This window comes from Eretmochelys imbricata, chromosome 14 (assembly GCF_965152235.1).
Source record: "Eretmochelys imbricata isolate rEreImb1 chromosome 14, rEreImb1.hap1, whole genome shotgun sequence".
In the NCBI taxonomy this organism is placed as follows: domain Eukaryota; kingdom Metazoa; phylum Chordata; order Testudines; family Cheloniidae; genus Eretmochelys; species Eretmochelys imbricata.
The window spans coordinates 52,421,939-52,449,493 of record NC_135585.1 but is presented as its reverse complement, the minus strand read 5'-3'; the positions used below and the strand labels follow the sequence as shown (position 1 = coordinate 52,449,493).

The 27,555-nt window shown below is 50.0% G+C and overlaps 1 long non-coding RNA gene across 1 annotated transcript; it reads right to left on the bottom strand.

The window, feature by feature from the left end:
- Nucleotides 1–17,019: 17,019 nt before the first annotated feature.
- On the bottom strand, nt 17,020–19,976 carry LOC144274632 (uncharacterized). Its single transcript, XR_013347905.1, has 3 exons — nt 19,867–19,976; nt 19,657–19,775; nt 17,020–18,404 (listed from the first exon to the last, which is right to left on the bottom strand). It is a non-coding gene; the product is annotated as an uncharacterized LOC144274632 (long non-coding RNA).
- Between the last annotated feature and the right edge of the window lie 7,579 nt (nt 19,977–27,555).

Genomic DNA, 27,555 nt, shown 5'->3' with positions numbered 1-27,555 from the left:
CTGTGTATCTTTTTTGTAACTTAAGGTTTTGCCTAGAGGGGTTCTCTATGTTTTTGAATCTAATTACCCTGTAAGATATCTACCATCCTGATTTTACAGGGGGGATTTCTTCATTTCTATTTACTTCTATTTTCTATTAAAAGTCTTCTTGTAAAAAACTGAATGTTTTTTCATTGTTCTCAGATCCAAGGGTTTGGGTCTGTGGTCACCTATGCAAATTGGTGAGGCTTTTTATCCAACATTTCCCAGGAAAGGGGGGGGTGCAAGTGTTGGGAGGATTGTTCATTGTTCTTAAGATCCAAGGGTCTGGGTCTGTAGTCACCTAGGCAAATTGGTGAGGCTTTTTACCAAACCTTGTCCAGGAAGTGGGGTGCAGGGTTTTGGGAAGTATTTTGGGGGGAAAGACGCGTCCAAACAGCTCTTCCCCAGTAACCAGTATTAGTTTGGTGGTGGTAGCGGCCATTCCAAGGACCACGGGTGGAATACTTTGTACCTTGGGGAAGTTTTGACCTAAGCTGGTAAAGATAAGCTTAGGAGGTTTTTCATGCAGGTCCCCACATCTGTACCCTAGAGTTCAGAGTGGGGGAGGAACCTTGACATGGTGGCATAGTGGTGGGATTAACCTGAAATCATTTTGAGATCCAGTTGAGATTTTTTGAACTAGAAATACAGATTTTAAAAAGGAATTTTTTTTTTTTCCTTTGGAAAGCAGTTGAAACTGAAAGCAGATTGTTTTTCTCTGCTTTGTGGCCAAGCAGAGACAAAAGGGGATTATCTTGTGAATTGCAGGTTTTCTTTGCCTGGAGGCAGGGTACTTAACTCCTGCAGGGAAATTCACAGTCTTCCAACCCAGAGGTTTTTTTTTTTTTTTTTTTTCCTTCCTAAAAGTAAATAGGGGGTGTGTGCTCTACCCATTTGCCTGGAGACAAAAGTGGCAGGGGTTTTTTTTTTTGGATTTTGATTTTTTTGTTTTACAAGGAGCACAGGTTTGAAAGGGAATTTTTTTTTTCTTTGGGCTGGGTAAGCAGGTTTCCAAGTAGCTGGAGGTTTTTTGCTTTAAGTTGGGCCCAGAGCAGAGACAAGGGAATTGTCTTTTTCTGTAGGCTGACAATCACTATCAGAGAATAGGTATTCTATTCCAGCACAGCAAAATTTTACAGCCAAGTTTTTTTTTTGTTTATTTCTAAACCTCAGGTGTAAAGTTAGTTAAAAACAGAGAGGTTAGAATGACCAAATCCTCAGCTCGACTACAGCTGGAATTAGCCAAATTTCAGGCTGAGGAAAGACAAAGGGAACATGAAAGACAGATAGAACTCATGCGGCTGAAGAAGGAACAAGAAAGGGAGGCAGCGAGAGAAGCAGAACAACACCAAGCGGCTGCTCACAGGAGAGCTATGGAAGCGAGGGACAAAGAACTGGAGGAGAAGGAAAAAGAGAGGAAGTATGTGGAGGAGATGGAGAAGATAAAGGCTCAGCAGAATATCCCAACAAACCCTAGTAATCCTTCTCCAAGTACCACTTCCCATCCCAGAAAGTTCCCCACCTACAAGGCAGGCGATGATACTGAGGCCTTCCTAGAAAACTTCGAAAGGGCCTGCCTTGGGTACAACATCTCTACTGACCAATACATGGTAGAGCTGAGGCCGCAGCTCAGTGGACCCTTAGCTGAGGTGGCAGCTGAAATGCCTAAAGAACACATGAACAAGTATGAACTGTTTAAATCCAAGGCGAGAGTCAGAATGGGGATAACACCCGAGCAGTCTCGTCGGAGGTTCAGAGCCCTAAGGTGGAAACCAGACATGTCATTTACCCGACATGCCTACCACATTGTGAAACATTGGGATGCCTGGATATCAGGAGCAAGTGTTGAATCTCCAGTAAATTTGCCCTTCCTAATGCAAATGGAACAATTCTTAGAGGGTGTTCCTGAGGAAATAGAAAGATACATCCTAGATGGGAAACCCAAAACTGTAATCGAGGCAGGAGAGATTGGAGCCAGATGGGTGGAGGTGGCAGAGAAGAAGAAAACTGGTCGCAGTTGGAGCGGAGACCAGAAGGGACCACCCCAGACCACACCCTATTACCGGGGGCCGCCCAAGGCCCCACCTACCTCCCAAAGAACCCTCCAGACCCCTTATCGTCCTGCCACCCCGTTCTCCAGCAACCCTCCTCGCCCCAGTGACCCGTCAGCTGGACGATGTTTTAAATGTAACGAGCTGGGGCATGTAAAGGCCAACTGCCCCAAGAACCCCAACAGATTACAGTTCATTGCACCGGAATCACACCAGAGGTCCACAGGCCCAGATACCTCCCAGATACCCTTGGAGCGGAGGGAAACTGTGAGTGTGGGCGGGAAGAAGGTCACCGCGTGGAGGGACACCGGAGCACAAGTGTCAGCTATCCATGCTTCCTTAGTGGACCCCAATTTAATCAACCCAGAGATCCAAGTGACGATTCAACCCTTCAAGTCCAACTCTTTCAATTTGCCTACAGCCAAGTTGCCTGTCCAGTACAAGGGCTGGTCAGGAATGTGGACTTTTGCAGTCTATGATGATTATCCCATCCCCATGCTGCTGGGGGAAGACTTGGCCAATCATGTGAAGCAGGCCAAGAGGGTGGGAATGGTCACCCGCAGCCAGGCTAAACAAGCCGTGAGGCCTAGCTCTGTTCCGGAAACTTCTATCAGGACCCAGTCAGAGGTGATGGACCCGGACCCCAGGCCAATGTCTGCAACAGCAGTAGTGGATCCAGTCCCAGAGACCCAGACGGAACCAGTCCCAGAACCGGAACCAGCCGAACAACCAACACCAGACCCCGTGCCAGCACTGAATCCAGTACTTGCAACCTCAACACCAGAGGGCCCCACCGAACCTGAACTGGCAGCAGCCGATAACCCTACACAAGAGGCTCAGCCGGAGCCTGAATCCCAACCTAGTGCACCAGCGGAGAGCGGTTCACAGTCAACAGAAACAGCTCCATCCCCTATATCGCTTCCAGAGGGACCAAGCCTAGGTCCACAATCCAATGAGGAACTGATGTCCCCAGCATCAAGGGAACAGTTCCAGACCGAACAGGAAGCAGATGAAAGCCTCCAGAGAGCTTGGACGGCGGCACGGAGCAACCCACCGCCTCTCAGCTCTTCTAATCGATCCAGGTTTGTTGTAGAAAGAGGACTTTTATACAAGGAAACTCTTTCTGGTGGACACCAGGAAGACTGGCATCCTCAGAGACAGTTGGTAGTTCCAACTAAATACCGGGCCAAGCTCTTGAGCTTAGCCCACGATCACCCTAGTGGCCATGCTGGGGTGAACAGGACCAAAGACCGTTTGGGGGGGTCATTCCACTGGGAGGGAATGGGCAAGGATGTTTCTACCTATGTCCAGTCTTGTGAGGTGTGCCAAAGAGTGGGAAAACCCCAAGACCAGGTCAAAGCCCCTCTACAACCACTCCCCATCATTGAAGTTCCATTTCAGCGAGTAGCTGTGGATATTCTGGGTCCTTTTCCGAAAAAGACACCCAGAGGAAAGCAGTACATACTGACTTTCATGGATTTTGCCACCCGATGGCCAGAAGCAGTAGCTCTAAGCAACACCAGGGCTAAAAGTGTATGCCAGGCACTAGCAGACATTTTTGCCAGGGTAGGTTGGCCCTCCGACATCCTCACAGATGCAGGGACTAATTTCCTGGCAGGAACTATGAAAAACCTTTGGGAAGCTCATGAGGTAAATCACTTGGTTGCCACTCCTTACCACCATCAAACAAATGGCATGGTGGAGAAGTTTAATGGAACTTTGGGGGCCATGATACGTAAATTTGTAAATGAGCACTCCAATGATTGGGACCTAGTGTTGCAGCAGTTGCTCTTTGCCTACAGAGCTGTACCACACCCCAGTTTAGGGTTTTCCCCATTTGAACTTGTATATGGCCGTGAGGTTAAGGGGCCATTGCAGTTGGTGAAGCAGCAATGGGAGGGATTTACACCTTCTCCAGGAACTAACATTCTGGACTTTGTAACCAACCTACAAAACACCCTCCGAACCTCTTTAGCCCTTGCTAAAGAAAACTTACAGGATGCTCAAAAAGAGCAAAAAGCCTGGTATGATAAACATGCCAGAGAGCGTTCCTTCAGAGTAGGAGACCAGGTCATGGTCTTAAGGGCGCTCCAGGCCCATAAAATGGAAGCATCGTGGGAAGGGCCATTCATGGTCCAGGAGCGCCTGGGAGCTGTTAATTATCTCATAGCATTCCCCACCTCCAACCGAAAGCCTAAGGTGTACCATATTAATTCTCTAAAGCCCTTTTATTCCAGAGAATTAAAGGTTTGTCAGTTTACAGCCCAGGGAGAAGATGATGCTGAGTGGCCTGAAGGTGTCTACTACGAAGGGAAATGTGGTGGTGGTGTGGAAGAGGTGAACCTCTCCATGACCCTTGGGCGTATGCAGCGACAGCAGATCCAGGAGCTGTGCACTAGCTACGCGCCAACGTTCTCAGCCACCCCAGGACTGACTGCACGGGCATACCACTCCATTGACACAGGTAATGCTCACCCAATTAGGGTCCAACCTTACCGGGTGTCTCCTCAAGCTAAAACTGCTATAGAACGGGAGATCCAGGATATGTTACAGATGGGTGTAATCCGCCCCTCTGAAAGTGCATGGGCATCTCCAGTGGTTCTAGTTCCCAAACCAGATGGGGAAATACGTTTTTGCGTGGACTACTGTAAGCTAAATGCTGTAACTCGCCCAGACAACTATCCAATGCCACGCACAGATGAACTGTTAGAGAAACTGGGACGGGCCCAGTTCATCTCTACCTTGGACTTAACAAAGGGGTACTGGCAGGTACCGCTAGATGAATCTGCCAAGGAAAGGTCAGCCTTCATCACACATCTCGGGCTGTATGAATTTAATGTACTCCCTTTCGGGCTGCGAAATGCACCCGCCACTTTCCAAAGACTTGTAGATGGTCTCCTAGCGGGATTAGGAGAATATGCAGTCGCCTACCTTGACGATGTGGCCATATTTTCGGATTCCTGGGCAGACCACCTGGAACATCTACAAAAAGTCCTTGAGCGCATAAGGGAGGCAGGACTAACTGTTAAGGCTAAGAAGTGTCAAATAGGCCTAAACAGAGTGACTTACCTTGGACACCAGGTGGGTCAAGGAACTATCAGCCCCCTACAGGCCAAAGTGGATGCTATCCAAAAGTGGCCTGTCCCAAAGTCAAAGAAACAGGTTCAATCCTTCTTAGGCTTGGCTGGTTATTACAGACGATTGGTACCGCACTACAGCCAAATCGCCGCCCCACTGACAGACCTAACCAAAAAGAAACAGCCAAATGCTGTTCAGTGGACCGGAAAGTGTCAGAAGGCCTTTAACAAGCTTAAAGCAACACTCATGTCTGACCCTGTACTAAGGGCCCCAGACTTTGACAAACCGTTCCTAGTAACCACAGATGCATCCGAGCGTGGTGTGGGAGCAGTTTTAATGCAGAAAGGACCTGATCAAGAATTCCACCCTGTAGTGTTTCTCAGCAAAAAACTGTCTGAGAGGGAAAGCAACTGGTCAGTCACTGAAAAAGAATGTTATGCCATTGTCTACGCTCTGGAAAAGCTACGCCCATATGTTTGGGGACGGCGTTTCCACCTGCAGACCGACCATGCTGCACTAAAATGGCTTCACACCGTCAAAGAAACTAACAAAAAACTTCTTCGGTGGAGTTTAGCTCTCCAAGATTTTGATTTCGACATCCAACACATCTCAGGAGCTTCTAACAAAGTGGCTGATGCACTCTCCCGTGAAAGTTTCCCAGAGTCAACTGGTTAAAATCGTCCTTGAGATGTGGAAAATATTGTTAGTCTTTATGTACTTGGTAGTATACTTAGAGATGCATGTGTCTTATTAACTCTGTTTTTCCTAGAGCTCCAGGAAGAAATCCCAGCCAGTGTTTCACCCTAGCTGAGATTTGGGGGGCGTGTCATAAATATGAAGGGAAGGGTAAACCCCTTTGGGATCCCTCCTGGCCAGGGGAGGGCTCCTCTCACCTGTGAAGGGTTGGGAAGCTGAGGGTAACCTCGCTGGCACCTGACCGGGATGACCAATGAGGAGACAGGATACTTTTGGGAGCTGGGAGGAGGGAGAGAAACAAAGGGTCTGTGTCTGTCTGTATGCTGTGCTTGGCCAGGGATAGACCAGGAATGGAGTCTTAGAACTTTTAGTAAGTAATCTAGCTAGGTATGTGTTAGATTATGATTTCTTTAAATGGCTGAGAAAAGAACTGTGCTGAATAGAATAACTATTTCTGTCTGTGTATCTTTTTTGTAACTTAAGGTTTTGCCTAGAGGGGTTCTCTATGTTTTTGAATCTAATTACCCTGTAAGATATCTACCATCCTGATTTTACAGGGGGGATTTCTTCATTTCTATTTACTTCTATTTTCTATTAAAAGTCTTCTTGTAAAAAACTGAATGTTTTTTCATTGTTCTCAGATCCAAGGGTTTGGGTCTGTGGTCACCTATGCAAATTGGTGAGGCTTTTTATCCAACATTTCCCAGGAAAGGGGGGGGTGCAAGTGTTGGGAGGATTGTTCATTGTTCTTAAGATCCAAGGGTCTGGGTCTGTAGTCACCTAGGCAAATTGGTGAGGCTTTTTACCAAACCTTGTCCAGGAAGTGGGGTGCAGGGTTTTGGGAAGTATTTTGGGGGGAAAGACGCGTCCAAACAGCTCTTCCCCAGTAACCAGTATTAGTTTGGTGGTGGTAGCGGCCATTCCAAGGACCACGGGTGGAATACTTTGTACCTTGGGGAAGTTTTGACCTAAGCTGGTAAAGATAAGCTTAGGAGGTTTTTCATGCAGGTCCCCACATCTGTACCCTAGAGTTCAGAGTGGGGGAGGAACCTTGACACCCCCCATCAGCCGGGCCACTGCAGCGGGGGTGCATAGCTGCAGCCTGCGAGATCTGCCCGGCCCCCAGCCAGCTCCGGGAGAGGGATATGGGGAGCTGGTGGGGGAGGGGTGATCCGTGTCTGCGGGGGAGTGTATGGGGGGGGGATTGGCTGCTTCCTGTGCAGGGCTCTGGGTGTGTGACAGGGTGGATTTGATTTATATCCTGTTCTAATTCATGATTTAAATCACTAGTCAGGAAGGCTCGATTTAATCATGGATTTCTACCTAAAAGTGTACTTGTGGCACCTTAGAGACTAACCAATTTATTTGAGCATGAGCTTTCGTGAGCTACAGCTCACTTCATCGGATGCATACCTAAAAGTGCATTCTTGTTGGTTTTTTATAACCTTAATACATATTCTTCATAACTCAGAGATCAATGTAGGTTTCATTTTTAGAAGGTACACACTGTACATTTTTAAAGTGATTTATTTTGGAAACTTTTCAGATTAGTTTTACTATCAGGCAGTGAATGATTGTTTGGTTATTTCGTTTACCAAAGGTAACTGAAGACGATAGTTATGAAGTCATTGGGAGGTGAACTATCGCCAGTTCAACAGGTTAATTAATCATTGGTTTCAGAGTAGCAGCCGTGTCAGTCTGTATTCGCAAAAAGAAAAGGAGGACTTGTGGCACCTTAGTGACTAACCAATTTATTTGAGCATGAGCTTTCGTGAGCTACAGCTCACTTCATCGGATGCATTCGATGAAGTGAGCTGTAGCTCATGAAAGCTTATGTTCAAATGAATTTGTTAGCCTCTAAGCTGCCACAAGTCCTCCTTTTCTTTTTAGGTTAATCATTAATATTTGGCGTTTTTTCTTGCCAGGCTGAATTAGGAGGAGAACATCACCAGACAGACATTTAAATTGTTTTATTTAACTAAAACAACATTATGTATTCTGGATTTTTTTCTTCAACAGCAAACATAATATTTAACAAAACAAGCACGATTTTTTGAGTTTAGTTAAACATTCACTTTTTTTAAAATCAGGTTTGTTTTTGTTAAAATTGTTTTTAACTAAAATAGTGAAATGAAATATTTTTTAAAAAAAACAAAAGTTAAATCGACTCTGTCAGCCAGATCAACATGAGAAACTTAAAATATTGCCTTCTGCAGCTAACTCAGTCGTCTTCACCTTCTTTTTCCTGTTGGTTCATAATCTGGAAAAGAAAAACAAGCTTTCCTGCTTTGTCAGGTCCCAAACAATTTCTCAATTTGGAATGAATTAGTCCAAAGGAAGAAAATATTCTTTCTACACCGACAGAAGAAGCTACTGCTGTTAAAAATGAGATTATCCCTTCAACAGTCTCTGAATCCAAGTGCTTAAGTGACTTCCACCAGTTCACTGGTGTGACTTTCTTTAAAACATCATCAGCAAACGTATATTTCTTGAATAGTTCACCCATAGCTCTGAAGTTTATTATAGTTGGCATTATGGAGGGATGATTGCTGGATGTCCATGTCCTCGCCAACTCCTCTTCTTCAGCAGTTAAGGTTTGACCCTGCTACCGAGTATTGAGAATATTTGCAAGAAAATGAGCCGGAGATAGTGCTTGTCCCATTCGTTTTTTTAATGCTTGTAATTTAACTCTGTCATTGCATATTTCTCTTTTTAAGATCTCCCTCAGTTCCTTCTAAACTTTGGCTGTGACAGTGCCATCTATTTGTTCACAAACTGTCGTCAGATTAGGCCAGTTCTTGATCTAATGCTCAAAACAGTCCACGACTGAGTTCCATCGCACATCTTGTGGGAGAGTTAGCTTGGTTCCTCCCACTTTTTTCAGAGCAGCTGCTTCCAAGTGCTTGTTAGGGAAGTATTTTGCAATTTCATCAACATTAGCCTTTATTTTTGGAAAACTGAAGTCTTTGGCTAGGAGGTGCATCAAATGAGCACTGCAACCGTATGTTGTTAGCTTGGGACTCTCTTCTAAATAATTTCTTCTCACCTTGGATACATTTGCAGCATTGTCTATGACCAAGCTGCATACTAGATATTTGAATTTTTTCCCCACAGTTTGTTATAGCTTTTACTGTTACTTCTTGTAAGTATTCTGCTGTGTGGGCATTTCCTGATGTATCAATTGTTTCTGTAAGGAAGACGTTCCCTTCTTCTGTTGTCACACAAGCACATACAACAGGATCATTGTGGACATTGCTCCACCCATCAAGACTCAGGATAACAATTTTACCCTCTCGACCTTTTGCACACTGCTCAATTTCTCTTTCATACACTTTATCCAGCAATTCGCCTGCGACATCTGCCCTGTTGGGTGGACAGTATCCTGGTCTAAATGACTGAACCATGTTAATGAAGTGCGGGTTCTCAGTCATACGGAAAGGAGAGTTTGTTGCATAAACAAACCAGAAAATATTTTCATCAATTACCTCTCTTTGTAATCTGCTAGTTTCTTACCACAAACTTATCTATGGTTAAAAGAAAAGGAGTACTTGTGGCACCTTAGAGACTAACCAATTTATTTGAGCATGAGCTTTCGTGAGCTACAGCTCACTTCATCGGATGCATACTGTGGAAACTGCAGAAGACATTACATGCACAGAGACCATAAAACAATACCTCCTCCCACCCCACTCTCCTGCTAGTAATAGCTTATCTAAAGTGATCATCAAGTTGGGCCATTTTCAGCACAAATCCAGGTTTTCTCACCTTCCGCCCCCCCCCCACAAATTCACTCTCCCGCTGGTAATAGCCCATCCAAAGTGACCACTCCCTTTAAAATGTGTATGATAATCAAGGTGGGCCATTTCCAGCACAAATCCAGGTTTTCTCACCCCCCCCCCACCCCCCTCCAAAAACCACACACACAAATTCACTCTCCTGCTGGTAATAGCTTATCCAAAGTGACCACTCTCCTCACAATGTGTATGAAAATCAAGGTGGGCCATTTCCAGCACAAATACAGGTTTTCTCACCCCCCACCCCACCCCCATACACACACAAACTCACTCTCCTGCTGGTAATAGCTCATCCAAAGTGACCACTCTCCCTACAATGTGCATGATAATCAAAGTGGGCCATTTCCAGCTCAAATCCAGGCTTTCTCACCCCCCCCCCCAAACTCACTCTCCTGCTGGCAATAGCTCATCCAAACTGACCACTCTCCTTACAATGTGCATGATAATCAAGGTGGGCCATTTCCAGCATAAATCCAAGTTTAACCAGAAGGTCGGGGGGGGGGGGGGGTGGTAGAAAAAAACAAGGGGAAATAGGCTACCTTGCACAATGACTTAGCCACTCCCAGTCTCTATGCAAGGTAGCCTATTTCCCCTTGTTTTTTTCTACCCCCCCCCCCCCCCGACGTTCTGGTTAATCTTGGATTTATGCTGGAAATGGCCCACCTTGATTATCATGCACATTGTAAGGAGAGGGGTCAGTTTGGATGAGCTATTGCCAGCAGCAGAGTGAGTTTGTGTGTGTATGGGGGTGGGGGTGAGAAAACCTGTATTTGTGCTGGAAATGGCCCACCTTGATTTTCATACACATTGTGAGGAGAGTGGTCACTTTGGATAAGCTGTTACCAACAGGAGAGTGAGTTTGTGTGTGTGGTTTTTGAGGGGGGGTGGGGGGGTGAGAAAACCTGGATTTATGCTGGAAATGGCCCACCTTGATTATCATATACATTTTAAAGAGAGTGGTCACTTTGGATGGGCTATTACCAGCAGGAGAGTGAGTTTGTGGGGGGGGGGGGGAAGGTTGGGAAAACCTGGATTTGTGCTGAAAATGGCCCAACTTGATGATCACTTTAGATAAGCTATTACTAGCAGGAGAGTGGGGTGGGAGGAGGTATTGTTTTATGGTCTCTGTGCATATAATGTCTTCTGCAGTTTCCACGGTATGCATCCGATGAAGTGAGCTGTAGCTCACGAAAGCTCATGCTCAAATAAATTGGTTAGTCTCTAAGGTGCCACAAGTCCTCCTTTTCTTTTTGCGAATACAGACTAACACGGCTGTTACTCTGAAACCTGTTATCTATGGTTGTTTCTAGATGATGGAGAATTTTTTTTCTTTTTGCTACAGGTGACAGATACACTGTGGGTATGTGACATATATGATGTGACTGAAACACTGTCCTTGGCAGATAACTCTGAAACTATAGAAAATGATGGTGATCTTGAAGGTGGACAGTCTTCAGAACCCTTTGTTTGTTGAGGATGGATTCTCCTGAACAAAATAAGTCAATGCAGTTATTTAACTATTATTACCGTATTGCTCATCATTTAGTATTGCTCATTGCATTCACTGACACTCAGTACTACTTTAAAGGTGAAATTGTAAAAGGAAGATCTGCTTATTTCAGCTCTTTCTTTTTTATCACAACTGCATCTAAAATGATAGTACCACAGAGTAACAACTGTATTTTTTGCTCAAACATGAGAATTCAGTATTAGTTCAGAGGAAAGACAGGCAGTCCTTAAGAAAGAAGTATGAAGTTTACCAACCTGAAGGTCTTGCATGTTCAGACGTGTTCCTTTCATCATCTTCAAGGCAGCTTCCTCTTGAGAAGGAATGCTTCTCATGATGTTGTTTCATTCAGGCAACCAGGCCTTGCATTTCTTTTGCATTTTGCACGCATGTCTGTCTTACTCACAGGTAGAGTAACTTCATTAAAATATTCCCAAACTGGGTCTCTTCTATGGCCTGCTGCCATTATAGGTTTTCCCTTCTAGTGAGAGAATGGTATGGTAGATCTCAAATCAATGAAGGCTACACTCAGAAAGACCTCAAGACTTCTGGAATATGCTGCTCAAACAATTTCACTTTTGTTTCTACTGCCTCTCTCTCCCTTCTCACATTTATCTCCAGATGTTTTCTCCTTGTCCAGATCTATTCTGCCCTCAACAATCTTCTATTCATTGAACTTTTTAAAACTTTGCACTTTTAGAGAGAGGTAAGGGATTGACTCTGTGTACACAAATTTGCAGAGGGACAATAGAGTTGAGGTCTGTTATTTCTCACCTCTGTATATTATTTATTTTAAAATATTTTTGCTGTTAACAAGCATCTTACCTCTGAAGACACAAATCCACAGTTTGAGAAGTGCAGCACTAACCGTCTCTGATGGTATCTTCTAGACTGACCACTGAGTCCCATTGGGTAGCTAGAAAGATTAACCTAAATAATCTATACGGAAGTCTGTGGAACCCCATAAGATTGGGTCCCTAATCCATGAATTATTGGAACTCATTTACAAAACTTTTCTTACACGTTACATGAATATATTGTCTCATACTATAGAATTTATAATCCCTATTCCATGATGAGAGATTTTTGAGCTATAATGTATCTTAATTAAAACTATTTTTAGATAGGTTTTTCCTCAAAAAGCATTTTATCAAAAAAATCCAAATTTTTTAAAAAATTCATTGATTTTTATCTACCCTGAGCTACTATAAGGTGGGTGCGGAACTGGTTGGAAAAGCGTTCCCAGAGAGTAGTTAACAGTGGTTCACAGTCATGCTGGAAGGGCATAACGAGTGGGGTCCCACAGGGATCAGTTCTGGGTTAGGGTTCTGTTGAATATCTTCAATGAGTCAGATAATGGCATAGAGAGTACACTTATAAAGTTTGCGGATGATACCAAGCTGGGAGGGGTTGTAAGTGCTTTGGAGGATAGGATTAAAATTCAAAATGATCTGGACAAACTGGAGAAATGGTCTAAAGTAATCAGGATGAAATTCAATAGGGACAAATGCAAAGTACTCCACTTAGGAAGGAACAATCAGTTGCACACATACGCAATGGGAAATGACTACCTAGGTAGGAGTACTGCGGAAAGGGATCTGGGGATCAGAGTAGAGCACAAACTAACTATGAGTCAACAGTGTAACACTGCTTCAAAAAAAGCGAACCTCATGCTGGGATTTATTAGCAGGAGTGTTGTAAGCAAGACACGAGAAGTAATCCTTCTGCTCTACTCCGTGCTGATTAGGCCTCAGCTGGAGTATTGTGTCCAGTTCTGGGCACCGCATTTCAGGAGAGATGTGGACAAATTGGAGAAAATCCAGAGAAGAGCAGCAAAAATGATTAAAGATCTAAAAAACATGACCTACGAGGGAAGATTGAAAAAACTGGGTTTGTTTAGTCTGGAGAAGAGAAGACCGGGGGGGACATGCTAACAGTTTTCGAGTACATAAAAGATTGTTAGCAGGAGGAGGGAGGTAAATTGTTCTCTTTAACCTCTGAGGATAAAGAAGCCATGGGCTTAAATTGCAGCAAGGGCAGTTTAGGTTGGACATTAGGAAAAGCTTCCTGTCAGGGTGGTTAAGCACTGGAATAAATTGCCTAGGGAGGCTGGGGAATCTCCATCACTGGAGATTTCTAGGAGCAGGTTAGACAAACACCTGTCAGAGATAATGCTTAGTCCTGCCATGAGTGCAGGGGACTGGGCTAGATGGCCTCTCGAGGTCCCTTCCAATCCTATGATGAGGGGGAATTGGGAGAGGTGCTGATTTGCGATGGCAGCACCAGCGGGCGATTGCTCTTTGGCCAGCGGTAGCACTAAGAGCCGTTTGGAGATCAGGCCTTATGGCGCCGGGCCCTGCACAAGGACAGAACGAAAATGCTCCTTGGGCCAAGGAGTTGAGGCGCTGTCCCAGGGGCAAGGCTGGCAGTGCAGGGGTCCCTGGGTGTGCTGTGGAGTGAGGGGGGTTTCCTCATTAGTGGGAGGCGTGTCCTCCCTAGGTCAAGTCCAGTGGGGTGATGCTGTCAAATGTCTCCAGCAGGAGCATGCTCAGGTCTCTGTGGCTCAGAAGACCACAGAGCTGTTCCCTGTAGAGCTCTGGTGGCCAGGCCGTGTGCGCTGAGGCTGGTGGGGGGCTCTTTCGGGAAGGCCCCTGCGGGGCCTGAGTACGCGGTCTGCTCTGGAAAGCGCAGGAGTCTCTGCCACCCCCTTGTGACCGAGGGGATCAGGGGTTCTGCCCCATGCCGTGGGGTCCCCGGTGCGGCTGCTGGCTCGCGGGATGTGGGGCGAGGTCACTGGCGCTTCCCTGGCTTGCTCCTTTGCACGGAGCTGGTGTTCACCACACAGGGTGGCATTAGCCAGGCCAGCTGTTTCCCACCCGCCCCGTTCAGAGGCTCAGTCCTGGTGCTGCACGGAGCCAGTTCGGTTCAAGAGGCTTTTATACCCCTGTGTTAGCGAGCGGCTGTGGGGCCACACTGGCACCATGGCTGGGGGAGCCCGGGGGGTCGTCTCCCCTCCACTCTGATTGTTTGTGTCCGATGTGGCCCTCCTGTGTTTCCACGGGCGTTTCCTGGCTGTCCCGTCCGTGCCAGCCCAGAGCGGTGGATGAACGCCGAGCTGGGCGGGTATTTACCTGGATCCCACCTGCTCTGTTCTCTCCCAGCAGGGCCCCAGTCCCGAGACTGGATGGAGCGAGGGGAGGAGCTGCAAGTCCCAGTTCTCAGCAAACGCCAGGACAGTGAGAGCTGGCCGGGCCCCCAAACCGGTGAGGGATAAATAAGCCCAGCTGAGAGGGGTGGGGGCAGCTGGGACACCCCCCCACAGCCACCCCTGCAAGCCCAGCTCCTCTCCGAGGTTGTCACCACCCTCTCCCTGATCTGTGTGCACCACGGCACCCATCCCACCACCTGCGCCCGGGCCCCCAGAACCATAGGAGAGCCGTGTCTTGGCTCTCACTGAAAAAGCAAATAATATTTCCAGCCCACACGGAGGCAAAGAGAGGCCTGTGAACCTGAGCTGGGTGGTGCTGAGTCGGCGCTGCAAGAGGTGTGAGCGCCCCCTTCAAAACCGGCTCCAGGGCAGGGCAGGGCCAGGTGGGCAGTGCCTCGGGCTCTGCCTGCCGTAGCTGGGGCCCTGTCCTCCTGTGGGGACGGCTCATGCCTGGTTGTTCCTGCAGGGGAGCGGCTGGCGAGCGTGGCCGGGGCAGAGGGGGCTGCACCGGGAAGGGGCGGCACCCGCGCTGATGCGGAGCGTGGCACAAAGACCCTGCTGCGGGGGCAGAGGAAGCGGTGCCCGGAGGCGGCGCCAGGCAGGAGGAGGCGGTGCCGGCGCGGCACGGAGACCCCACCCTCCGGTGGCCCTTTCAACGCGGCGAGCGCGGGCGGCGCTTTGCCCAGCGGCCCAGCCTGGGGGAGCACCGCCGGCCGCACACGGGCGAGAAACCTCACGCCTGCCCCCGCCGCCGCTCGGCCCTGCTTCGCCACCAGCGCCCCCACGCCGGGGAGCGCCCCCTCCGCTGCGGGCAGTGCGGGCGCGGCGGCCCCCGCAGCTCCAAGCTGCTGCCGCCCCGGCGGGTGCGCGCGGCCGAGCGGCCTCCCCGGCCCCCCAGGACCGACGCCGGCATCCGGGTCCTCCCGCGCCCCTCCCGCTGGGATGGGCCTGGCCCGGCCCTGAGCAGAGTCCGCCCTCGGGCGTGGCCGCTCCCCGCCCGCTGCTCAGGAACGGGGGGGGGGGTGGCTGGGCCCGGCCTGCGTTGCCCGTCCAGGCACTGGGTGCGAGTGAAGCTGCACTGACGAGGGGGGACGCTTCTTGGCCGAGCCCCCCACTCCCCTTGGAGCCCCCAGCCGTTGGGGCGCCGGGGCTGAGCTGGTCGTTCCCCCTGCCCCAGGCACTGGTGCTGCGCCATGGGGCGGCCACAGCCGGGACCCTGGAGGAACGTCAGCTTGGCACACGTGGCTGCAGCGGGACGAGACGGACGCTGGAGCTGCCCCATACCCTGCCCCGCTGCTGCCCCCTCGCTCCCATCCGCGGGCTCGCTCCCGCAGGAGTCGGCCGAGCGCCGGTCCTTCACCAGCTTCTCAATGATGTCACCGCGGCTCCAGCCGCTGAATGCCACCTCGCCGGGCAGGTAGCCCACGTCCTGCATGAGAGGGACGGGCAGGGTGAGGGGCCCGCTCCTCCCAGCCAGCTGCGGCCGGGGCTGGTCAGGCCAGGCTGCGCCCGCTGCGGAACAGAGCAAGGCGTGGATTTGCCCTGGGCGCTTCGATGCAGCTGGGGGGCTGCTCCCCACAAGGGTGGCCATCAGCTTTCCAACCCATCCCGCCGAGCAGGGCCTCCCACCCTCCCCCACCTGGGCACAGCCCGTGCCCCAGATTGGGGCCTCCCACCCTCCCCAGCTCTGGCCAAGCACAGCCCCCAGCCTCCCACGCCCTGCTGAGCGCAGACCCCCTCTCCCCTCATTTCCTCCCCCTAGAGATTCCCAACATTCTGTTCGCTTTTCTGGCTGCCGCTGCACATTTAAGGCCGATCGTTATGGGTGGAATTGTCAAGGGGAGCTTAAGGCAGCACCCACTGGCTTCTAGGCTTTAACTCCCTTAGGAGTCCTGGACAATCCATCCTGCATGTTACTGACGCGTACAGTACCGATTCCGGGGTAGGATTCTCCACTGCCTTATGCCTGGTGTAGTCATTTGCATCTGTACCGGGAGTGAACAGTGAACGCTCCACTCAGCTACATCAGCACTAGCATTTCACCCACTGGAGGAGAGCCAGGTGCAGTGTGACTCAGTTTCCCCCCACTGGTCAAGTAGATTTAGATGCTTTGGGGTGGCATAGACTCTTGTTTCTCACCAGAGGGCTAACTTCCTGCCAAAGCACCTCTTCCTTAGGCCACTATGAGGAGACACCCAAGCTCAGGGCTGCCTCTTTTTATACCCCTTCTGTTAATCACATGCTCGGTGAGGTCTCGCGCTCAGGGACCACAACTCCAGAGTCCCCGGCCTTAAAGGGGCCAGGACCCATAGTGGACAGGCTGGTGGCACCTTGCTCTTAAAGGCCCAGCTAGCTCAGTTACACGCGCACCTCGGTGTAAATGACTGCACCAGCAGCCGGGCTATGGAGAACCATGTCTGTTATTCTTATGTTGGGTGCCAGTTAAGGTGTACAGAATGGAGAGACACTGCCCCTTAGTGGTGGGGCAGATGGTAGAATCTTGGTATGATTTCAGCAGTGATTCTCAACTGGGGGTATGCGTCCCCCTGGGGTACGCAGAGCTCTTCCAGGGGGTACATCGACTCATCTAGATATTACAACAAGCTACATAAAAAGCACTAGTGAAGTCAGTACAAACTAAAATTTCATACAGACAATGACTTGTTTATATTGCTCTATATACTCTACATTGAAATGTAAGTACAGTATTTATATTCCCATTGATTTATTTTATAATTAGGTGGTAAATGAGAAAGTCAGCATTTTTTCAGTAATAGTGGCTGTGACACTTTTGTATTTTTATGTCTGATTTTGTAAGCAAGTCATTTTTAAGTGAGATTAAGCTTGGGGTACACAAGACAAATCAGCCTCCTGAAAGGGGTACAGTGGTCTGGAAAGGTTGAGAACTACTGGATTACCGCCTGGAAAGACTCTTGCCTCCAGTGATGATAAGCAGATGAAAAGAATGGGCCATTAATTTGGAACCTACACAAGGAACTACTTTGGGCAATGTATAGACAACCTGTGAAACTCCCCGCTGCAGGAGTCAGAGCAGGTGGATTAGGGTTGCCCACCCTGCAGGATTGTACTGGAGTCTCCAGGAAATTAAAGATCCATCTTTAATTAAAGATTACGTCAGGTGATGAAATCTCCAGGAACATATCTATACAAAATTGGCGACCCTAAGCTGGATCTTTAGGACCGTTGACAATATTTGTGCAGTGGGCAGAGGTAAAGAGTTCTCTTTCACCAGTAGGTAGAACCTGACCCATTTAAGCAGTTGTCACCTGTACATAGGGGACTGGAATTGTCAGAAGGGCTCGGCTCCCACCATCGGGGCAAGAGCATCTAAAGAGCTCAGGACCTTGAGTGCCATGATGGGCACTGAGACCTTTTGAAAAACTTGGCCCACTTATGTAAGTGCCTAATTGGGAACTGAAAACTCCAGCCCTAATGTTGAGTGCTGGGCCCTTGTAAACCTGGCCTGGAGTTCTTCTGTCAATAGGGGGAGCCCCTCCGGAGCTGGGGTCATATCTGACCGAGTGGGAAATAGCTAAAATAATAATAATAATCTGGTTCTCTTCATCAGCACTTCTCAAAGCGCTTCACAAAGCAGGTTGGCATCATTGTAACCAATGGGGAAACTGAGGCACTGGGTGGGGACGGGACTTGGCTACAGTCACCAGCAGGCTGGCGGCAGAACGGAACCTAGCTCACCTCAGGGCAGGGCCCGTCTAGTGCTCTAGCCGCTGGGCCACATTGCTGCTGAAAGAAAACTCTTAACGGGGCCCAGTGGTCGTTCTGCCGTGTGGGGGGTGAAAGACCGCGCTGTAGTGCAGCCCCTGCCAAGTACCAGCGCCCAGGGTGTGGCAGGGTGGGGGTCTTTTGCTTTCTTCAGAAGCATCCTGCGTTGGGATACAGGACTAGACGGCTGGGGGATTTTCAGCGCTGCAGATCCAGGTATGTGGAAGCTCAGTCCAGTGGCTCCAGCCTGGCTCTTGGCTTCCCTCCAGGCGGTGCGGGGAGCAGCTGGCTGGCTTGTAAACTGCCTGGGGCGGGGAGGAGAAAGCGATTAGGTACAGGTGCCTCCCCTGTGTGTGCTGCACGGGGCGGGCGGATCCGCCTCATCCCACACCAGCCGAGGGAGTCATGGGGGGAGCTGGGTGAAAAATGACACTTATTTTTTGTAGGAAATTGTGAAAAATGTTTGTTTTTAAAAAATAAACACTGTCCCAGTTCTCCCCCCCCCCCCCCCGTCACAGCCAGGGCAGAGCCTCACATCTAGTTCTCTCTTCCTTCACACACTCACCCTCCTGTCTATCTAATTTCCAAAGTGCATATCCCCTCAGGATCTATCGGCAATCACCAAACAGCAGTTATGGAGAAAGCCAAGACCAAGGATGCACTGATCATAGAATCACAGAATCTCAGGGTTGGAAGGGACCTCAGGAGGTCATCTAGTCCAACCCCCTGCTCAAAGCAGGACCAATCTCCAACTAAATCATCCCAGCCAGGGCTTTGTCGAGCCTGACCTTAAAAACTTCTAGGGAAGGAGATTCCACCACCTCCCTAGGTAACGCATTCCAGTGCTTCACCACCCTCCTAGTGAAAAAGTTTTTCCTAATATCCAACCTAAACCTCCCCCACTGCAACTTGAGACCATTACTCCTTGTTTTGTCACCTGCTGCCACTGAGAACAGTCAGATCCATCCTCTTTGGAACCCCCTTTCAGGAAGTTGAAAGCAGCTATCAAATCCTCCCTCATTCTCTTCCGCAGTCTAAACAATCCCAGTTCCCTCAGCCTCTCCTCATAAGTCATGTGTTCCAGTCCCCTAATCATTTTTGTTGCCCTCCGCTGGACTCTTTCCAATTTTTCCACATCCTTCTTGTAGTGTGGGACCCAAAACTGGACACAGTACTCCAGATGAGGCCTCATCAATGTCGAATAGAGGGGGAACGATCACGTCCCTGGATCTGCTGGCAATGCCCCTACTCATACATCCCAAAATGCCATTGGCCTTCTTGGCAACAAGGGCACACTGTTGACTTATATTCAGCTTCTCATTCACTGTAACCCCTAGGTCCTAGATCAGGTTGCAGAGTTTGAGCAAAAATGGAGTTTCACTAACTATTTGCATTCCAGGCCTTGCAAAGCCGGATTTAACCCGACACCAGTTTACTCCACTGGAGGATCTGGTCCAAGCCCCCTAACGGGCAATACACAGAGCTGGCGTGGCTTGTAGATGGGGAATCCTTTCCCCATGCCCTCCAGAGGCAGCCACGACTGTGGGAATCACTCACCTCTCCCACGATCATCCCCAAGACACAAAGAACCAGGCCGGCTAAGCCAAGGTGGACGGCGTTGGGCACCAGGCTGCCTCTGGCTCCATTCACTCTTCCCGAGTTTGTTGGTGCAGCTGCTGAGAGAGACAGAGGGGCATCTGAGAGACTGACTTCTCTGTAGGCCTGATCCAAAGCCCACTGATGTCTGGCTGCCTCCGTCATACTCACATGGTCCCCACTGCTGTAATATCGGGGATCCTCACATGCTTTAATGTCAGTGGAAACACTTTCACTGGGTTTTAGATCAGGGCTTGTATTGTGATAAACCAGGGCTCAAGCTAGAGGGGATGTGGTGGGATAGCAAACACGCACCCTTCCTCTGCTGCCTTCCTGTGCTCTAGATTCTCGACTTTCTCATTAAACAAACAAACCAACTGTGTTTTGGGGAAGTGAAAAATGTCTCTAGCCAGGTCGACGTTTGCAAGAAAAAAATAAATAGACTGAAAAAAATTATGACTTTTAAAAATGGTCAGTTTCAAACACGTCAAAATAAAAACAACTCTGACATTTTGGAATTTGTTGTGGTTTTTATTTTTTGACCGGCTGTAGTGTTGAGCCAGCTAAAGGCAGCTTGGTCTCAGCATACTAAAACAGCTCATGTAGCACCCGGGAAATGAAATGATTCAAGGATTAGAAAACGTCTTATAGTGAGAAACTCAAGATGCTCAGTCTCTTTAGTTTATTGAGGAGAAGGTTAAGGGTGATTTGATCACCGTCTACGATGAGTAACTACATTGGGAACTAAGATCTGACAACAGACGGCTCTTCAATCTAGCAGACAAAGGTACAACATGATCCAATGGCTGGAAAGTGAAGCTAGACAAATGCAGACTAGAAATAAGAACATAAAACTGGCCATACTGGGTCACACCAAAGGTCCATCTAGCCTGGTATCTTATCTTCTGACAGTGGCCAATGCCAGGTGCCCCAGAGGGAATAAACAGAACAGGGAATCATCAAGTGATCCATCCCCTGTTGCCCATTCCCAGCTTCTGGCAAACAAAGTAAACATTTTTAATACTGAAGGTAATTAACGATTGGAACAACTGACCAAGGGTCATGGTGGATTCTCCATCACTGGATCTTTTTGAATGATGATTGGATGTTTTGCTAAAAGATCTGCTCTTGCTCAACCGCAGCTAGTGGGCTTGAAGCAGTGATTAATTCAGGGATGTTCTCTGGCGGGTGTTATATGGGAGGTCAGACTGGATGATCACAATGGTCCCTTCTGGCCATGGAATCTAGGAATCTGACATATTCCCTGAAATACCTATAGGCTAGAGCAGGGGTGAGCAAACTACGGCCCAGGGGCTGCATCCGGCCCTCCAGACGTTTTAATCCAGCGCTCGAGCTCCTGCCAGGAAACGGGGTCCAGGCTGGTGTTCCAGGTGGGGAGCGGGGTTGGGGACTTGCCCCGCTCCACACAGCTTCTGGAAACAGTAGCATTCCCCCCTCTGGCTGCTAGGCATAGGGGAAGCCAGGGGACTCTGCACGCTGCCCCTACCTCAAGCGCCGCCCCTGCAGCTCCCATTGGCTGGGAACCACAGCCAATGGGAGCTACAGGGGTGGTGCGGGCAGACAGGGCAGCGCACGGAGCTGCCTAGCTGTGCCTCCGTGTAGGAGCCGGAGGGGGGACATGCCGCTGCTTCTGGGAGCCATTTGAGGTAAGCGCCACCTGGAGCCTGCACCCCTGACCCCCTCCAGTGCCCCAACCCCCTGTCCCCGCCCTGATCCCCCTCCCTCCCTCCCTCCGAACCCCTTGGTTCCAGCCCGGAGCACCCTTCTGCACCCCAGCCCCACCCCCAATTTCATGAGCAATCATGGCCCGCCATACAATTTCCATACCCAGATGTGGCCCTCAGGCCAAAAAGTTTGCCCACCCCTGGGCTAGAGAGAGCGAGCGCCGGGAGCTGTGTCTAGGATTCTGAACCGGAATCTTTGAAATCCAGGCTCCCCGGCTCCCGACCACGGTTTGCGTGTCCTAGATTCCATGGAAAGTGCAAAGGAGCCGGGTGGATGCTCTGGATCAGGAGAAATCCCTGGAACAAACCATTCTTCTCTCCTTTGGTTGATCTCTTCCATCTGTGCCTTTCCCCCGCCCCATGCCCCCCCCCCCAATCTAGATGTGCTCACACCACATGGAGACTCCTCTCCAGGGGCAGCGGGTATCATAGGCCAGGGGAGGCCTATCATAGGCCCGCCTGTGCTCCACCCCAAGGCCCCGCCCTTGCACCCCTCTCCGCTGAAGCCGGCTGGGGCTCTGCTCCAGCCAGCAGCCTGGAGTTTGGGGCTTGGGCCAGCTGGGAAGGGCTGGCTGGTGGATTGGGACAGGACGGCTGGGGCTCCTCTGGCCGTGGGGGTGGGGCCTTGGGCAGAGGGGGCAGGGCTGGGGGCTAGTCTCCACTAAGGGGGGGTTCCCCCGCTGCCCATGTTCCTCTACATGTCTGTTACCTTCAGTCACTGTCAGGTTCACCTCTGCCTTGACAAACACATCCAGGCCTTGCACTGTTATCCGGTACGTCCCGGTGTCCATGGGCTGCACACGCTGGATCACCAGGGAACCGCTCTGCAGAGAGACGTTTGCCTGCTGCCGATATTCCTTCGCCACCTTCACGCTGCGTTGGCAGGAGCGCTGCCAGCCCTTGGGGGCGCTGCCTTTGCACCTGCTCAGCACGTAGGCCAAGACGGGGCGATCGCCGGAGAGGAAATCCCATTTGAGGTGGAAGAATTCCCCCGGTGGGGTAGAGAATCGCAGGGAGATGGGCAGGACGGCTGTCTGGTTGGTGATGGCATGGACAGGATTCTCCGGAGTGGCTATCAAGAGAGTGGAGGAGGCACCTGTAGAACAGAGAAAGAATCACAAATTCTATAAAGCGGATTTAAAATGCTGGCAAAGGTCCCTGATCAGCAATCCCTAGACACAGCTAAGGAATGAATTTCTCTCCAGCGTGCGTACAGCCCAGCCACTGCTCCCTACCAATGTTCATGAGCAAACTTCCACTTGGAAGGGAGAGCAACTAACGTAAAAAGGGGTTTTTCTCTCCATTTTTATGTCTGTTCTTCTCCCTTTCTTAGCTTTCTGCCATTGGAAAAGAAGGACAGAACTGTTTTTAAAAGGACATATAGTTATATCCTGCCCCCCCCCACACCTCCCACCAGAAAAAAGGAAGGGGGGGAAGGGGAGAAAAAACAAGCAACCTCTCACAAAAATCATTTCCTTTTCCAAACACCAAAACGAAGCAACTCTTTTTAAACGTTCAAAACGGAACCAGCCAAAACTATTGGTTTCATTTCCATTTTTTTGGTTGAAAAAATGAAAATTCCTGCAAACAATTTCCAAAGAAGCGAAACCCTTACCAAATTTCTCAAGCCACATTTATTTCGATTTTCTGACCGGCTCTAATGACAAGTAAAGTCCTCTACCTGTAGTTATGATCACCGATAAAGTTCGACCTGGTCAGCACATAGATTTTGGGCCAATATATTTACGTTGGTTAGGGATGTGCTTTTTATACCAGTATTGCCCCTAGCGTGGCTGCAGTTCTCCCAGTATAAAGGCACCGCATACCAGTATAGCTCATTCCCCTTCCTGTATGGGACAAAGCTCTACCTGTATAAACACACTTATACCGCTATAACTGCGTCCATACCAGAGGGGCTGCACTGGTTTAACTAGACCAGCGGTGAATAGTGAGGAGGATTAATCACTCCTGAGAGATGGACTCTTCAGCACTCAAAGTCTTTGTGGCACTGCGGGATCAGTCTTTCTAAAAGATACACTCTAGCTCAACCACAAGCTATAGGCGGGATGCAGGAATCCCAGGGTGAGCTCGTCCGGCCTGGGTTATACAGCAGGTCCTGGGAATTGGTCCTGCTTCGAGCAGGGGGTTGGACTAGATGACCTTCAGGGGTCCCTTCCAACCCTGATATTCTATGATTCTATGATTCTAGGTCAGATTAGATGTCCATATTGGGCCCTTCTGGGTCAGAATAATCCATGACAGAGGTTCAATCTCAGTTGTAGCATAGAAATCGCTGTTCTCTTATGTAACAAACCATCCCCCCTTTGCTACAGGCCGTTCCTCCTCCTCCCTTCTCGTTGATCTTAGCCTCGCTACAGCCTTTGACATAAGCATGGATGGATCCCATCCAACCAGGTCCTGAGACAGTCCGCACTCACCCATGAAGGCAGAGAACAGTAACATGGCGCCGGTGATCATTTCCCTGGGCCACAGGTCCCCGCGCCGCGTGGGAGTTAGTCACACCTCAAACTGTAGCCCGGGCCTGAGCTTTGGAAAAACAAAGAAATTTCTCCTTATCCCAGCTGGTGTCCTGGTGGCAAGGAAACCTCCGGGCATTTACCAAGCACACAGAGCAGGGCTGGGTTTGTCTGAAATGCACCCGATGTAACGGTCACTCTCTCTCTCAGGAACCAAGGATGTGGTCTGGCGTTAGTGACTCCAGGGCTCGCCACAGGATGTCACAGGCCTGTTCGGGGGCACAGCAGAAATGGCCAGGTTCTGAGAACCAGCTCACGGGTGTCCAACAAAGAGATGGGACAAAAGGACAAAGCTGCCCGGGCAGCTACACTTGGTTAATGGGGGCTATTGATTTACTGGGGTTGAAAGGGTTAGGCCTTAATAAACTGAAGTGGTTGCGTGTCTTGGTTATCTGTGAGGCTGAAAAGGTCAGATCCTTGCTGTTCTAGGTCCAGGACGCAGGGTTGGGGTTGAAGTTGGGAGTGGAGGGAAGGGAGCTAAGCAGTAGCTCCCCCATTACTGGGATTGTCCAGGGGACTGGTTCAGGCATGGCATAACTCAGAGCCAGGGCCGTCCCTAGATATTGTGGTGCCCTATGCAGCTCCCCCGTGGGGGGGGGGACGGGACGTTCCTAGGCCTCTGCTGGCGGGGGGGGGTGACTGAGAGTGGGTTGGAGCCGGGTCGCTCCACTTCCCGCCACCCGGTGATTGCAGGGCAGGCCCGACCCCGCACTGACGGGGCAGCAGGAAGTGGAGTGACCTGGCTCCAGCCCGCTCCGCTCTGTTCCCCTGGCTCCCAGCCTTGGGACTTGGGGGGCAGGAGGGAACCACCCCCCAGCATGAGGCAGCGGCACGGAGCAGGCTGGGGCTGGGTTGCTCCACTTCCCACCGCCCGGTGCGTGCAGGGTGTGCCTGACCCCTGCTGCAGTCCCCTGGGATGTAGCTCAGGGGAAGGGGTGGAGTGGGGCTGGGGCAGAGCAGGGATGGGGGCTATGGGGAAGGGGTGGAGTGGGCGCGGGGCGGGAGGGGGGACAGCTTTCGTGACTGGCTCAGGCAGCTGGGAGATTGGGCTGGACACTGGTGTAGCAGCCGGCTGCGTAGGGCACCAAGAAATTTGGGGCAATTTAGTGCCCCAAATTTCCTGGTGTTCTATGCAGCTGCGTAGTTTGCATATGGGTAAGGACAGCCCTGCTCAGAGCAGCCTTTGGGCTGCTCTAAATTACGCCAGCTAAAACAGGCACTGTGGATCGTGACACTGGCCAGGGATCACCAGAGTGCGACGAACGCCAGCCACATTCCTGAGTGTCCCCCTCCATCTCAGAGAGGAGTGAGTGGCGCTAAGTCGATGTTCTGCCCCCCTCTACAACAGGGAATCCCCACCAGCCATTTTAGGGCTGGTCTCTGCCCCTTTTCATGCTGCTGGAGCTTCACAAAGGAGCCAGAGGCAGAAGCAACGATCTGGCTCGGGAAATGGTTTGTTTGGGATGAGAATTCTACCGTTCTGAATGGAGCTCGGCATGTCAGGGCCCTTTAATTTAGGCATTGGGGTGGGGGGACAGAGAGAGAGAAAAAAACTCCTGTCGTTAGGACTGCCATCTGGGAGATGTGGATTCAAATCACTGCTTTGTTTGGGGCAGAGAGAGGATTTGAACCCTGCTCGAGCCTAGGTGAGTGCTCTAAGCATATCCCAGACCCCCGTTGTGCTAGGTGCTGTACAAACACAATAAAAGGATGGTCCCTGCCCTAAAGCACTAGGCCCCATCATGCCACTAAAGCCGCTCCTCCATTGACTTGTACATGTAGGTTAGCTCCGTTTGGCCCTGCAGGATCTCGGCTCATATTCAAACCTCCCTGGCTAGACTGTCGCTACGGAGCGACGCCGATTTACACCGGGGAGGATCTGAGCATGGGTGAATTTCACCCTGCCAGCCCCAGAAGCACCCAGCCAGGAAAGGGAACGGCGCAGGCAATGTGTTTGGAGGGAGAGTCAAAGCTCAGGCAGCCAATGGGAAGAGCCAGTTTGCCCTGAGCCTGCTGTGTTGGTGGGTTAGTAAGGAGATGAGCGTGCTTCCTGCCTACTATGGGGTGAGCAGTTTCCTGCGTGCTGAGACATGTGGCAATCCTGGCTGCTTGCTTTGAGATCTAACATGCAGGAGACTCTCCCCACCATGGCCTGGCTGAGGCAGGTAAGAGATGGCTTTTATTCCTTCCCAGGGCTGATTTCCATGCCACACCAGGAAAGAGCTGAGGGGCCTTGATTTTCCAGCTGTGACTGGTGATTCTGGGGGCCCAGCAGCTGGAGACACACATCAAAAGCTGGGACCCCAAATCACCAGTCCCAGTGGAAAGTCTTGGCCTGTAGCTCCCAGGGCATTTTTGAAAGAAATATGGGTAAATATTGGGATTGATTTGTAGGAAATAATCCAAAGGCTAACACTTAGGGTAGATGGAGCTGTCGGGGGAGCAGCCGCCTGCCCATGGCCCACGGCACACAGGATTTATAGGCAAGGAGGGAGGAAGAAGAGGGCTTATTTTACTCTCCCACTGCTTTTGAAAATCTGGTGCTTCAATGGGAGCTGAGCTCTGTTCTGAAAATCTAACCCCAGATGTGTTTCCTGTGCATGAAGAGCATGATTCAGCTTTCCCATAACTCCCCCCAGCCCACCCCTGTCTGGGAGACTCACTGTCAGGCTGGGGTGGGGGGACCCCAAAATTGTGCCCAGTTTGGGGATGATAGTTGTAGCTCAGTGCGAGCACACGGCACAAGGGGGAACTGAGAAAAGCCCATGTTCTCTATCTCAGTGTTAGCTATTTACCCATCCATCCCCATAGGCACTTTCTAGATCTATTTATCCACCCATTCCCAAACATATCCCCTGTCTATCTTTTCTGTAACATGTTTGATGAAAAATTCAATAAAATCTTGGATTTAAATATTTTGGGGGGAAATGTTAAACAAAAACAAACCACTGCATCCCCCCACCCAAAGAGAGAGCACAGATGGGTCCATTTTGGAGGGTGTGAAACAACTTTGAAATTGTTAAACATTTTGCAAAAATGTGTGGTTTTTGACCACCTCTAAAAGAAAGTTCCAAGTAAGGACAATAGACTGGACCCTCCATGTAGTTTCAGCTTCCTTGGATCTCGGGGCTGTTGGCTGTTAAGCTGAGATCCCCTTTTTCAAATTACAGCAGCCTACGGGAAGCTGTGAGACACACAGCGTGGCCAACCTATCATGGTCTCGCAATATCTGGTGCTTTCCCTCAAGCCCCAGCTCCTGGAGTCATGTGATTTTTAAGAGACCCTCAGCTTTCATTTAAAAAGAAAAGCAGGTCTCTTGCCTTTGTGGTGGGGGAGAAAAGCTTGAGATGATGAACTGAGTGTACTGGGGCAGGCTCAACCCCCCAAATGTAAAATATGATTTTGAAGCCAGTCTGGTGATTTTGGGGGTATCTGGCTCATGATTTTGGAATGGGTGGGGTTGACGGCACTGTCGACTGTTACAGGCTGACTGGCCCCTTTAAAGGGAAATGAGACCAGCCCCACCTGTGCCATTATTAATTAGCTGCTTCTCAGGGGTGGGACTAAGAGGGTCAGGT